At 41.8% G+C, this 13143-nt stretch overlaps 1 protein-coding gene across 3 annotated transcripts in view; it reads right to left on the bottom strand.

Moving 5' to 3' along the window:
• The window catches only part of FREM1 (FRAS1 related extracellular matrix 1), a 180655-nt gene extending 168057 nt beyond the window's left edge, over positions 1–12598 (bottom strand). The window contains exon 1 of one of the 3 annotated variants that reach the window (XM_059888997.1): positions 11752–12598. The gene's annotated coding sequence lies outside the window, so the exon portion shown is untranslated. The remainder of the gene's footprint in view (positions 1–11751) is intronic. The other 2 variants (XM_059888996.1, XM_005209921.5) reach the window with 2 other exon arrangements.
• Positions 12599–13143: the final 545 nt, after the last annotated feature.

Here is a 13143-nt window from a genome sequence, read left to right as displayed (position 1 = left end):
TTTTTAACAAATACTTGGTTTTTACAAATAACTTTGTAAACAACTTTCTGATTTATCAGTACTGAAAAAAGAAGAAGGATAGAGGACTTAATTTTCTGATGCAGGATTGGAGCTGAAGTGAAAGAAAATATAATGGTGATCAGCACAAATTCTGAATCAACTCTACCAGACTGGTATACCTCTCCTGGTTCCATCATTTCCCTGAACAAGGTTCTCACTCTTCCTTGGGCTCTGTTTCCTCATCTATGCAATAACTGATACATTTCAGGGTTGCTAAACAGTTAAATTTACTATTATACATAAATATATCATGGCTCAACTGAGGTCCCCAGGACACACACACACATACACACAAAGCTCAACCAAAGCCAGTTTCCTCTCTTCCCCTTTCTACCCCAGGCCAATCAAAGAAAAGTTGTGGGTTTTTTTTTTCCCTAAAACACACTGAAAATGTTACCACTGTGATAGTGGATGCATGTCAGTATACATTTGTCAAAACACACAGAAGAAACAACACTAATACTGAACCCTAATATAAACTATGAGCTTTAGATAATCGTTATTGGCTCATCAGTTGTAGCAAACATACCAGACTAAACCAAGATGTTAATAACTGGGGAAACTGGAGACAGGGAACGTGAGAACTCTCTGTACTTTCTGCTCAATCTTCCTATAAAACTAAATCTGCTCAAAAACTAAAGTTTATTAACTTTCTAAAAGTTATTAGTTGAGCCATCCTTGGACATGCTCCATAATTTAGGTTGAACTGACCCTCCAGTAACATTCAGACAGAGGTAGGAAATTTTACATAGAGCTGTGTAGAGCTATCAACAGCCAAAAGGAAACAAGACAAACCACAGCAACTTCTCACTTGGCGCCTGTTCTGAAGTCTGGAAATGAGTGTCATTTTCTCCAGGCAGCCTAGCTCTGTCCTTTCTGAGGATCTGTGTGTCCCCAGCTTCTCAAGGGCCACTCAGATACCATCAAGTCTCTCTGGCTCCTAAGACACTCTCCCACATTGAGACTCCACGTGTGGACACACAACCCAGCTTCTGCACATGCAGGAGTCCCTGATACCTCTGTGGCCCACGGAGCTTAATTGCTTTAAGATTCTTAACTGCATGAACAAAAGCAAACCTTGATCTGCTTCCTTTGGCAGAACTTGGGGTGGGCTATGGAAAGTGTGAAGATGCGCTCAGCCAGCGAGACTAAAAATGCTTCAAGTACTGATTCAAAAACAAAATCTCCATAAACATCACAGGCTGCAAATAAAGTATCTGAAAGTCTGATTAGATGACTTACTGTTGAACAAATCTGTGGTGGGGAATAAAGCAACGCACAATATAAGAACAGCAGTATAAAACAATACCGAACACCAATACGTTAGAGAAGTATTTTAAAGGAGAAAAACACAGAGCACAAAAGTATTCTTGGCTAAAATACTTCCTTAGAGTCTCCAAGATACAAATAAGCTATTTTTTAAAGTTGGTTTTCAAATAATTTGTCTAGAATTAAAACGGCAACCCACTCCAATATTCTTGCCTGGAGAATCCCATGGACAGAAGAGCCTGGCGGGCTACAGTCCATAGGGTCACAGAGAGTCAGAGATGACTGAAGCAACTCAGCATGCATGCACACACAAGAACACATTTATCATAGGCATGGGTGTCCAGACTAACTGGCAAGTGCAATTCAAACTGTGATGCCACTCAGCACTGCATAAACTCATCATGGTGAAAGAGATTTTCATGGGAAACGAAATGAATGTTTAAAGTGTTGAGCAGAGGTGTTGGAGTGAAAGAGATTTTCATGGGAAACCAAATGAATGTTTAAAGTGTTGAGCAGAGGCGTTGGGAGTCCTTCCCTTAGTTTCACTCAGTTCAGTATACCAAATTCCAGGGCAACGTCTGTGTTGTAACTGTGCCCCAAGAGTGCCAAATGTGCTGTTTTCACAGCCTTCCCCAAAGTGAATGGCGCCCCCTAGAGGTATGCAATGTGGCGGTTGACTCCAGGTCTCTCAGGACCTGAGGAAAAGAACTGGCTGCAGGGGAGACTTCACCCTCCTGGTTTTAGCCCCACTCCACTGGCCCAGAGGAAGCAGCAATCCTCGTGAAGGTTTAAGGTGGTCTGCCTTAGTGTTGACAATGGAAAACACCAAGTGAAAGAGCTGCCTCTGGCATCACCCCTAAACTAGTGAGGCCCATCGCTGACTTCCCCTCCCTGTCATTCAAGCACCTCTCCCAGAGTTTGAGATTCAATTTATCTTGGTGGGGTCCAGGCACCTGAACTCAAAACTTCTTTAATGAGCAACCAGGATTGAGAATGGCTGCTGGAAACAACTGCACTTTTCTTTCCTTCTCCTGTAAGTATAAGAAGAGGTCTAAGGAACTTTTGTGGCCAGACTGAAGCTAGGTTCTTTGACTTGTCTGAAAACCACCTCAGTAGAGTGAAGCAGTAAGACTAGGGTTGGGGAGCCACCTCCAAGGCCAGCAACAGGAAGAACTGGAAAGCAGGACCCAGTTCGGAGGTGATGGGAGGGATGGAGAAGAGGAGAGGGAGATAAGATATCCCAGACATCCAGAGAGGAAAGGAAGGTACCATTTCTGACAGCCTGGCTGGGAGGGTCATTACCAGGAAGCCAGTATGTATAAGGTGTACAGAGACAAGAGAGTGACTTCCTGAATTAGCAAAATTGTTAGAAAGGAAGCAAAGTCAAAAATGAAAGAAATTAAAATTTAACTAGTAAGTTTTGTGCTACCACTAGTTTTCATTGCATTCTAATGTATCTCTTGCTGTGAATCTCTAAAGACAAAGTTAAATACAGATGCTGTAGCAATAAATTTTATTGCTCACAAGGCTAATATTTTTCCATGCTTTTTTTTCCATAGTGTGTTATTTTAAGATGTAATAGAAAAGAACATTTGAGTGTAGGCAAGAAGTAATAGATCTTCCCCAAATCATTACTTGCAAAGTCATTACTGATTAGAAGGAATTGGAGGCTATCTGCTTAATCATATGAGGCAAAGCAGAAACACTCAAACATTCTGGTCTGTAAATTAAAAACCTCTCACATCACTCCAAAGTCTAATTCCCTTTTGTGTTCCTAAAGTACCAATTATTTCTAGTCAATTCTTCAATAAAACAAGAGCCATTATCTCACCCCTAATACACTTTTTTTTGCTTTTTTTAAATTAAACTTTTTATTTTGTTGGAGTACAGTCGATTAACAATGTTATGATAGTTTCAGGTGGACAGCACAGGGACTCAGTCATACATATACACGTATCCATTCTTCCCAAACTCCCATCCCCTTCACATGGTCATGAAACTTCTTGATCTTGTCCAGTGGAACCCATCCCACTTTCTCCAGCCTTCCACTTGGCCTGTTTCACTCAATAACAAAAAACAAAGATCTACGTTTTGAGGGGAAAAGGGAGTCGATTCCTTTTTTTAAGTAGATCCGCTTTCTTATATAAAGAGGAAGACAGATAAAATTGCATGACATTTGTGTCATACTCTTCAGCTCACCCATCTCTTTGTAGTCAGACCTCAATTAAGCCTTTGAAGTAAGGATAAACATTTTGACTAAACTGTTCACTTTTTGAATACTTTAGTGTGTAGAAAGAACCTCAGTCTGTGATATAAATAGGTTACTTAAACTTTCTCAACCTTGCTCTCACCATCTGTACAGTAGGGATTCATTATACTGATTTCACAAGATTGCTGTAAAGATAGTTTGTTGCTGTTTTTAATGAATAGAGAAATTCAACCACCCTCACATCAAAGGTGCTTCCCTGGTGGCTCAGTGGTAAAGAATTGTCCTGCCAGTGTAGGAGATGTAGGTTCAATCTCTGGGTCAGGAAGATCCCCTGGAAGAGGAAATGGCAACCCACTCCAGTATTCTTTCCTGCAGAATTCCACGGACAGAGGAGCCTGGTGGGGTCGCAAAGAATTGGAATGACTGAGCATGCACATCAAAGGTACATGTGCTCCTTACCATGTTATTATGTTAAAGTCTTGAGTCTAAGTCTTAAAAATTCTGAAAAGTCTTAATCTTGAAAAGCTGAAGTCTTAAGTTTTAGGTTTTAAAGTCCTCATTTCAGAATTCTCTGGCCACAGAGCTAGCAATTCAGATGTGGCACCTGTAAGCATGGAGCTGTCCTTGACAGCTAGGCTGCTATGCAGTGCCATACGATCTCTGGCCATGTCTCCATCAGCTCACAGTTACCATCAATTGGTATTCTTAATGTAGGCAAACTGTGGTGCAGGAAGGGATACTTGAGGACCTCCAGAGTCACTCTACCCTTGTATTCCGTAGCGTGTGATGTACATGCACCATAAGGGCCTAGCATCAAAGCAACTTATAAAGCCACAGACCAGGGAATTTCACTACATGAGAAGTAAATAAAGACCTGCAGTTCCCAATACAGCGATTCAGCAACAATCAATGACTGAAGTGACATAGCCTCTGTAATATAAAATGGTACACAGGGCAGCCTGCTCATTCCTAACACAAACAGATCAGCACCATGTGGCTTTATGGCCAAATAAGAAAAGGCAGAATGGGTGCCATCGGGATTTTTGAAAATGCAAAGGTAGTCCTGCTTGAGGAATTTTCCCAGTCACCTCATCCTGAAGCCAAACTCGAAATCCAGAGTGCATTATAAACTGATTTTTAAATGTGGGTTTATGAGACTACAGGTTTTATTCTATTTTCTTTGGCTGCAGTAATATCTGAAGAATTTGGAAGACCAGCTAACTACTGCAAGGAGGACACCTTGATATGGTGGTATGGTGTTATGGGCTGAATTTCATTCACCCAAAATTCATATACTGAAATCCTAATGCCCGGGACCTCAGAATGTGACTGTATTTAGAGAAAGGGTCTATAAGGAGGTAATAAAATGAGGTCATTACGATGGGCACACCTAAGCACATAGTGGGTGTTCAATAAATGTTAGTGTTTTTTACTACCACTATTATTATGACTATTGCTATAATAGTCACCAAACATTTACTTTTCCCCTTTCCTGTTATATACCTCATCATGACCAACGATACTATCTCCTTGAAACATTGTCTCAGGACTTCCATGGTGGTCCAGTGGCTAAGTCTCTGCACTCCCAACGCAGGGGGCCAAGGTTCGATCCCTGGTCAAGGAACTAGATTCCACATGCTGCAACTGAAAAAGCCTGTGTGCTGCAACAAAGACTGAAGATCCCACATGCCGTAACTAAGACCTGGCACAACCAAATAAACATATCTCTACCCACTCCTTCACCAGCCTTGTATTTCCTAAAAGGAAATTACTACCAGTCCACTGAAATAACTGTCTCAAAGGCTGCCAGTGACTGCCTAATGGAGACAGCAAACTGAACTTTTCTCTGAACAGTCGATCTCCAGACAGTCCATTCTGATCTCTATAGTGCCCAACAATGCCCTCCACCCACACGGTCTGCATAATTGCTTCTGTGACTCAATACACTTCCCATTTCCCTTTCTACCTCACAAATGCTTCTTTCTCCTTTATCTTCTCTTCCTTTTCTTTCCATCCTCTGATTTGTTCTCTCTTGGTCATATAGTATCATTGAAAATACACTATTCTTTAAAATCTGACCTCATCTGGCTTCCCACTACATCGCTGCTTCTATGGTCTTTGGCCATCACCTCTAGGTTTCTGTATCCCCAAACCACAGGCCTCCCCCTCCTGCAACCTCAGTTATACATCACTGGGTCTTGCTGGACATTCTCACCTGTATGCCCTTCCTGGTGTCTGCCCTACCTGGAATGTCTTTGCTTCCATTCTTATTAAAATCCTTCTCACATGTTAATGCCTTGTGAACTGCCTCCTTCAAGATGTTCCAAGACCTCATCATTCCATTTGGAAAGATTTTCTTTCTGCTATTGCAGAAAAGTCACACTTTACTTAAACCCATCATGGGGCATGTATCACATCCTACACAATTGTATGACTATGTTTTTCAAAGCAGGAGGACCAAACTCTCTGCTGTGTGTGATATGCACTCAACACATGTATTGACAAATGAAATCAGTGATTATAGTTGAACTGTGCATTTAGCATTCTTGTCAAATCAAGAATATTAGCCCACATTGACACTGTTGAGTTCTTCTCATTTATACTTGGACATTTCTGTGAGAAACATCTTGGGTGGTGCCCATAGCTCCACTTTTGGCACCCTGTGGTTCAACAATTTTCCAAATTTCTAAACAAAGATAAAGAGATTAGCTTATCCAATTCACAAAAATCCAGAAAGGTTAACCGTTATCACTGAGGACATAGTCAAGAAGTATATCCTAGGCAGGAATGATGAACTGAAGCCACCAAGTTCACTTTCAACAAACACAAACATATAAATTTACATTCCAAAACATCAACTGCATATGTATGGGACAGAGGTTTACTTGAGCAATAATTTATGAAAAAAAATTGTCTTCAAATACCTGCCAGAGGAATGACTTTATTCTGTGGTTCCCATACACAGAACCAGGAGGATGGGTTCCTCTTAGAACTTTCTTTCAAAGCCATCCAATAACAGCAAGGGCTGAGGTACAGACATCAGAAGGGTTCTTTCTCTCAGTGGAGAGTGTCGGTTAGGTACTTTCTGGGGTCCCTTTAACTGTGAGACTGGATTTCCCTGTGTAGTTGTCCCCTGCCATCTCTCGTCTCTTCTCACACAACTCCTCCTCCTTGCCATTGACAAGCTAGTCACTCAGGTTTTCATTTCTTTCCTAAACTTGTGGCATGCCCCATTCCAGGCCTTTCCATGGTTTGTTCATGCTGTACCCTCTGCTTAGAATGCCCTTTCCCCTCTCCTGCCTACCATTACATTTGGCTAAATTCTACCCCTCCTCCAAGGTCTCAACTTCCCAGACTAGGTTAACTGCTTGCGTGCTGCTGCTGGTGCTGCTGCTAAGTCGCTTCAGTCGTGTCCGACTCTGTGAGACCCCATAGACGCCAGCCCACCAGGCTCCCCCGTCCCTGGGATTCTCCAGGCAAAAACACTGGAGTGGGTTGCCATTTCCTTCTCCAATGCATGAAAGTGAAAAGTGAAAGTGAAGTCGCTCAGTCGTGTCCGACTCTTTGCGACCCCATGGACTGCAGCCTACCAGGCTCCTCCATCCATGGGATTTTCCAGGCAAGAGTACTGGAGTGGGGTACCATCGCCTTCTCCGAACTGCTTGCATAGAATCTCGCAATACCCTTACCACACAATGCACATCTACGGGCATTTGTTTATTTGCAGTCACTGAAAACATGTCTGCCTTTGACCTTAGTCTGAAAGCTTTTTGAAGATGACAACCATGATTGTTCTGCTCATTCAGATTATCTCGTTTTGGTCACTGGACTTGGCGCAGAGGAGGTCCATAGATATAAGTTGAGAGACTGACTTATTCCAGTTTAAACTTTGAACTTGAAAGAAAAACTGGTTAGAAGAGCAAGAAAGACAGAGAGGGATAGAGAGTACTCACACCACATGTTTGAATGGCCGTGACTTTCCATTTGGTGACAGCTCATAGGCTGACCACAGGGCAACTGGAGAGTTTCAAAATGTCAAACAAATACTCCCCCTTGAGATTGGGCTGCCTGCTACAGTAGAGCAAAATCCCAGAGAAACAAAGTGATTCCTCTCCTTATATATGGATCTGAAATGGCTATACAAGTCTCTAACTCTGAAGGGTCTGGTAGAAAAGGACAGAATGATTTTCACATTGCCTTTGTTCTCTCCCTATGAATCCCTTTGGCGATCTCTGAGCTCATGAATCTGTTTCATGCTTCTTCTTACCCTGGAAGAAGGAATCAAGGGAGAACAAGGCTGCTGCCCAGAGGTAAAGGCTGAGGAAGTGGTGGACAGATATCTGTCGTGCCCAGTCTATGAGGCCTGGAAGAAAGCTCTATTTCCCATTTCCCCTTTGACCTATAAATTGAGTGGCTTGTCACACATTCAATGCTTTCCAGCCTTCATACCTGTTAGTCCTCTTCTAAAGAAGAAATATTTACTGAGAACCAATCGTATGTCATACACCATGATGGGTGCTTTCCAAATGTCATTTAGCCCTTCTAAATACCTGGGAAGGTAAGCATCAGCACATTTATTTTACTCCCAAGGAAACTGGTAAGTAACTTGGCCAACATCATAAAACCAAAGAACATTACAGCCTAGGATTGGAACCCAATTGAAATTTATTCAAAGGCCATTCTTTTTTTTCTACTATACCACTCTGATTTAATATTCAAAAGGGCTCTCTACAAACACTACGTTTTGGTTTCCCAACAGCCACTAATGCCTACTGACAAAATATTTCATCCTACCACATGATAGCAAAAAAGAAGATTTATATAAAACAGAACTAAAGCACTGCTCTTGGATGTTACTGTGTTGTTTTTCAAGGAGAATCACTTTTACGGAAGCAAATAAAATCAAATCTAGGCAATAAACAGGATTTGATAAGAAACACTCAAAAACATTTGAACATTTGGATGAATCATCTGGGAATCCTGATCTCCTCTGGAATTCTCATAACTACTCATTGATTTGGGCTTATAATTTACAAAATGAAAAAAAAAATTGTGCTAACAAGAAATTTAGACCTTGGAAAGAAAATACTGTGGTATTGAGTGCAACCTCATAAGATAAAGTCCTGGTTTGTTTATTGTAAGAGAAGAATTCAAGGAGCATCTGTAAATACTGAGCAGCTGGTAATACTTGACAGGATGCAGAGATAGGATCCCAGGGAGGTGGGCCATGTCAATGGAAGGACTTGGAGCTCAGCAAGTCCTGGAGCATTATCTGCTTCTATCTCTAAGGAAGTCAGATATGAAGGTTTCAGGAACAAAGTTGAGAGCAAAGAATGACAAACTATCTTAGCAGCCTTTGAGGATGCACTAAAGGAGTCTTCTGACATCCTATCAACAACTCAGAAAAAGAGAGGGATGAAAGTGAAACCAAAGCCTATTTTGCCCTCCCCATTAAACTTACCAACAAGAGGCCAAGAACGATTTGTCAAAAATATCTTAACTTTGCAAGATCCCTATACTCTGTCCTCCAGTGAGCACTTTCCCATCCAAATGCAGTATCTTCAGACAGCTGGAGGCTACATTTGTCAGAAAAACACATAGATCACGCCTATATTTTGATATTCTTATCTTGATGGGCAAGTTTTAGAACCCTTTGAAATGTTGCCCCATTCGCTGCAGTAAAAGAAACTGCAGTATACAAAAAATGTTAGATTTAATTAAAGACTTGTTTTTTTTTTCCTCCAGCCCCTCAAAGGTCTCTGTTTGAGTCTCTCACCTAGCAGCACAAAAGCTATCAAACCACTTGAATGAAAGGGTCAGGGAGCAAGCTGTGCAAGTATGGAAGCCAGCAAGTCCTGTTCAGACCACCCAGCTCTCCAAAGGCAGAGCAACACCAGATTCAGACAAGATAAGAGGCTGCTGGCCCATGTAACCCAGCCCAGGGAACAGCCTTTCCAGAGAGTTACAGGCTTCCATTGTGAGAATGACTGTGTGCTCTGAAAAGGTAGCATTTGTCTGTAACTCACTAGATCAACAGTCTTGACTCTTCGTGAAAGAAAACTTAAATGGTATTTTTGAAAATTTTAAGAAAAGCAGTAAGCTAAATCTTTGGGCCTGTGGTCAAAGCAAACACTGAAAAGCTCTCATCCCTCTATATCTATGTTTAGAAGACTGAGGCATATCCATCAATGTCAGAATATCAGAGTTAGAAAGATATCGGAAGCGCATTGTATGCAACACTTTTGTTTTATTGATGGCAGAAGTGAAGGTTAGCAAGAATAGGTGACTCATATAAGATTGGTCAGCAACATCTAAGACACGAAACACCATGAAGACCAAGTGTCTATCCATATTATATACACTGATTTTCTGAATCCTTGGCACCAGCCCAGAGCCTGGCATGTAGCAGGCACCTACAAATATCTGGAATGAGGAGAGGAAAAAAAGAAAAGGGCACTGATGACCATATCCTATTTTCTTTTTACTGTAAATATACTATGTCATTCATTGTCACTGGTGACAGGGATGGAAGCTGAGATCTTCCTTTCATATGCTGTCTAATGAGGACCTCAACATGATGGAGGAATCATTTCCTATTTCTCCCAATCCTGGTGGGTTTGTCCAATCAAAACAGATTTCTAGGAATTATACTTCTACTGAACAGGTCCCAAGAAATAATCCAACTCAGTTCAGCCCACTCAGCCTAATCTGTCCCCACGAGCAGAGGATTCCCAGCAGGTTGATAAAGAACTAAGAATAGCCTTGGGCTTAAAGTTTCCAAGACAAACATAGCTTGGCCATGCAGAGCAGGTCAGACCACACAGTCCAACACAAGGAATCGGGGTACCTTCCCCTGACTGCTTTTCTTACTCATGGGAAATGTAATGGCCGGAGAGCTGGTTAAAAGTTCTGGTTTGGCAGTCAAGCATGCAAAACCATGCTTCATGTAACTGTGTTCAACAGCAGCTCACACTCAAGCTTATTATTTAGGTGTGAGGTTTAACATTAACTGAGGACGTGACAAGAATTTAATTTGCCAAGGACAATGTAAAGCACCACTCATCCAAGTGTGATCTTGCCTGCATGAGGCCCCCCCACCCCCTATCTCCCCTAACCCCCCAATCCCGGCCCACCAAGTCTAAACTCCTCTGGGGGTGTGGCCTTGGTGCCTGCCTTACCCCAAGTGATTCTTAGGGACACTGGGTTTTGAGGATCTCTGATGAAGAGAAAGAGGGAAAGTAGTTAACATTTTCCTAGTGTTATTTCTGAAGGCAATTTTATCAAAGGAAAGCAGAGGACTAAGAAGCAAAGTTTCAAGCTTTAAGCAGCGCTGAATATGGTGACATCACTTTTCCAGATCAGAAACCTGTAAAGCATTTGGATCTCCTGCTCAGGTCTGTAAAATAGTCCTGAAGAGGTTAATATCTCCAGCAAGATTCCCAGGCCATAAACTCCAACCAGCCCCCGGAAATGCTCTTTTTAAGCTTCGTAATTCAAACCACACAACAAGACTGCACACAACCATTGAAAAAAAGGAGAAACAAAACTTAAATGCCTTGAAAATTATTTCTGGGATCCAGATGACAACTAAAAGAAATCATTTACTACAGCACAAAAGTCTCTAGGCCAAATCCAGATAAAGAGAAGAAAGAGATTAAAAATCAGTAAGAAACTTCAGAACAATATGATTTCTTTGCCTCTCCAACACTGGCTTTCAACTCCATAAAAAAAGAAACCATACTTTAAATATATATATATATATATAACTAAACTAAAGCAAAGCTATCCAAAAATCATCTCATCCAAACTTTTGTATCTTTATACCATGAAGATATTATCTGTTTTGTTAATTTTTGCATTTTTTCTCTTTGCCATTTTGTTTAGCTGAAAAGAAATATTCTGATTTGGGGGGCGGAGGAAGGGGACAATTCAGAATGTAAAAATGTTTTTTCACTGGTGAATGCTATTGGGGATGGATTGAGAAGAGTTATAAATTTGTATTATGTAATAAAGAGCCTCCCATTGGGGACATAGGGCTCTTTAACACTGCAATTTGCCACCTTGTGAGCTTATATGATAACTTTTGCAAGCAGACTTGATCTACTTCTTGTATCATTACTCGGAGTTAATGCTACCACACAAATAACCTCTGGGGCATTCTAGCAGAACGTTTACAGTCAAGAGGAGAGGAAATACATAAAGCAGATACTTACAGGTAGTGGTTTTCCTTGCCAAGTCAAAAGCTAGAAACCCTTGGCGCAGGCAGGCAGGATAAGAGTCACTGACCCGGTAATCTCTGATTTAAAGGGCTTTGAGAGGAAGGGGGAGGAAAAATAGCCCAGCGAGGGGAAGAGCTGAAATTCCAGTCTTTCAGGTCAGCTGAGTTTTAGCTCTCTTTGTAGTAAAAATCCATTAACCCACCCCATAAGAAAATATAGAATTGAAGTTCACATACACACTCCACAGTCTTTGCTGGTCTTCTCCGAGGCTGCAGTCGCTGCTGAAGCTTTGAAAACTTCCCGATTGCCAAGCCCAGGACTCCCAGGGAAAAGGGCATAATGAGGGATGCCTGCAACTGTTTGCAGGGAGCCCGACCTCCCTGGCAGAGAGCCACAGCTCTCCAGTCCCTTCTGCCGGCTGGATCCGCAGGGACAAAACTGAGCTTTTGTTAAAGGTCGGTGGCGTCTCTTCCTAGTCTCTCCTCAGCTCCCTTTCTCACTATTAGTTCTCTACTAACTGCTCCGCCACTGGCTGAGCCCAAGCTGCCTCTCCCGCTGCAGCAAAGAGGCACACACACTCAGAGACACACACATGGCACACACCCACACCCCATCCACACAATCACCCAACACACTACACACAGGCACCCACACATGTGCATGTACCCACACCTACACACAGACAAAGGCATTCACAGGCAAGCACACACATCTACACACCCTCATACCCATGGGTGTGCAAACACATATGTGTAGGCACACACATATGCATAGGTACACACACAGACATCCTCATACCCACCCACACTCATACTCACACAAGTTTTTTCCTAAACGTTCAAACTCTTCAAACATTTTTTTTCCTAAACCTTCAAACTCTTCAAACATTTTTTTCCTGAATCTCTCCTGAAATAAATTTTCATCCTGAAAGGGTTTTTTTTTTTTTTCAAATTCAGACAAGATGTCCTGCATTCAGAAGGGAGGAGGGAGAGGGAGAGGACCTGGCCTCTTTGAACTTTAGTCACAGCCTTTAAAGGAAAAGAGGAGATTCTAGGGGTTGTTTTTAAGTACCACCTTAGTTCTTCAGTTTATAAGGCTTTTCATGTGTCTGGCTCTTTTTTAAAAACCCAGAAAAATTCTGTAAATCTCATCTCATTAGCATATAGTTTATGACCCCACTGATTCCACCCTATTACAGGTCAAGAAATGTCCTCTCAACAGAGATGCATTCAGTTAAACTGGGCGGGATTCAGTGGGTGGGTGAAAGCTTTGTTCCTTAACAACTGCAAGATAAAATGCTTTCCTGTGTTTCATCTCCACCAGAAAAAAATAAAATAGTAGCATTAGTATCTGGGCTAACTTTTAAATTGACCATAAATAGAGAAG

The sequence above is a fragment of the Bos taurus genome, chromosome 8 (genome assembly GCF_002263795.3).
Source record: "Bos taurus isolate L1 Dominette 01449 registration number 42190680 breed Hereford chromosome 8, ARS-UCD2.0, whole genome shotgun sequence".
Classification (NCBI taxonomy): domain Eukaryota; kingdom Metazoa; phylum Chordata; class Mammalia; order Artiodactyla; family Bovidae; genus Bos; species Bos taurus.
The sequence above is the reverse complement of the archived record's forward strand: the minus strand, read 5'-3'. Positions and strand labels throughout refer to the sequence as shown.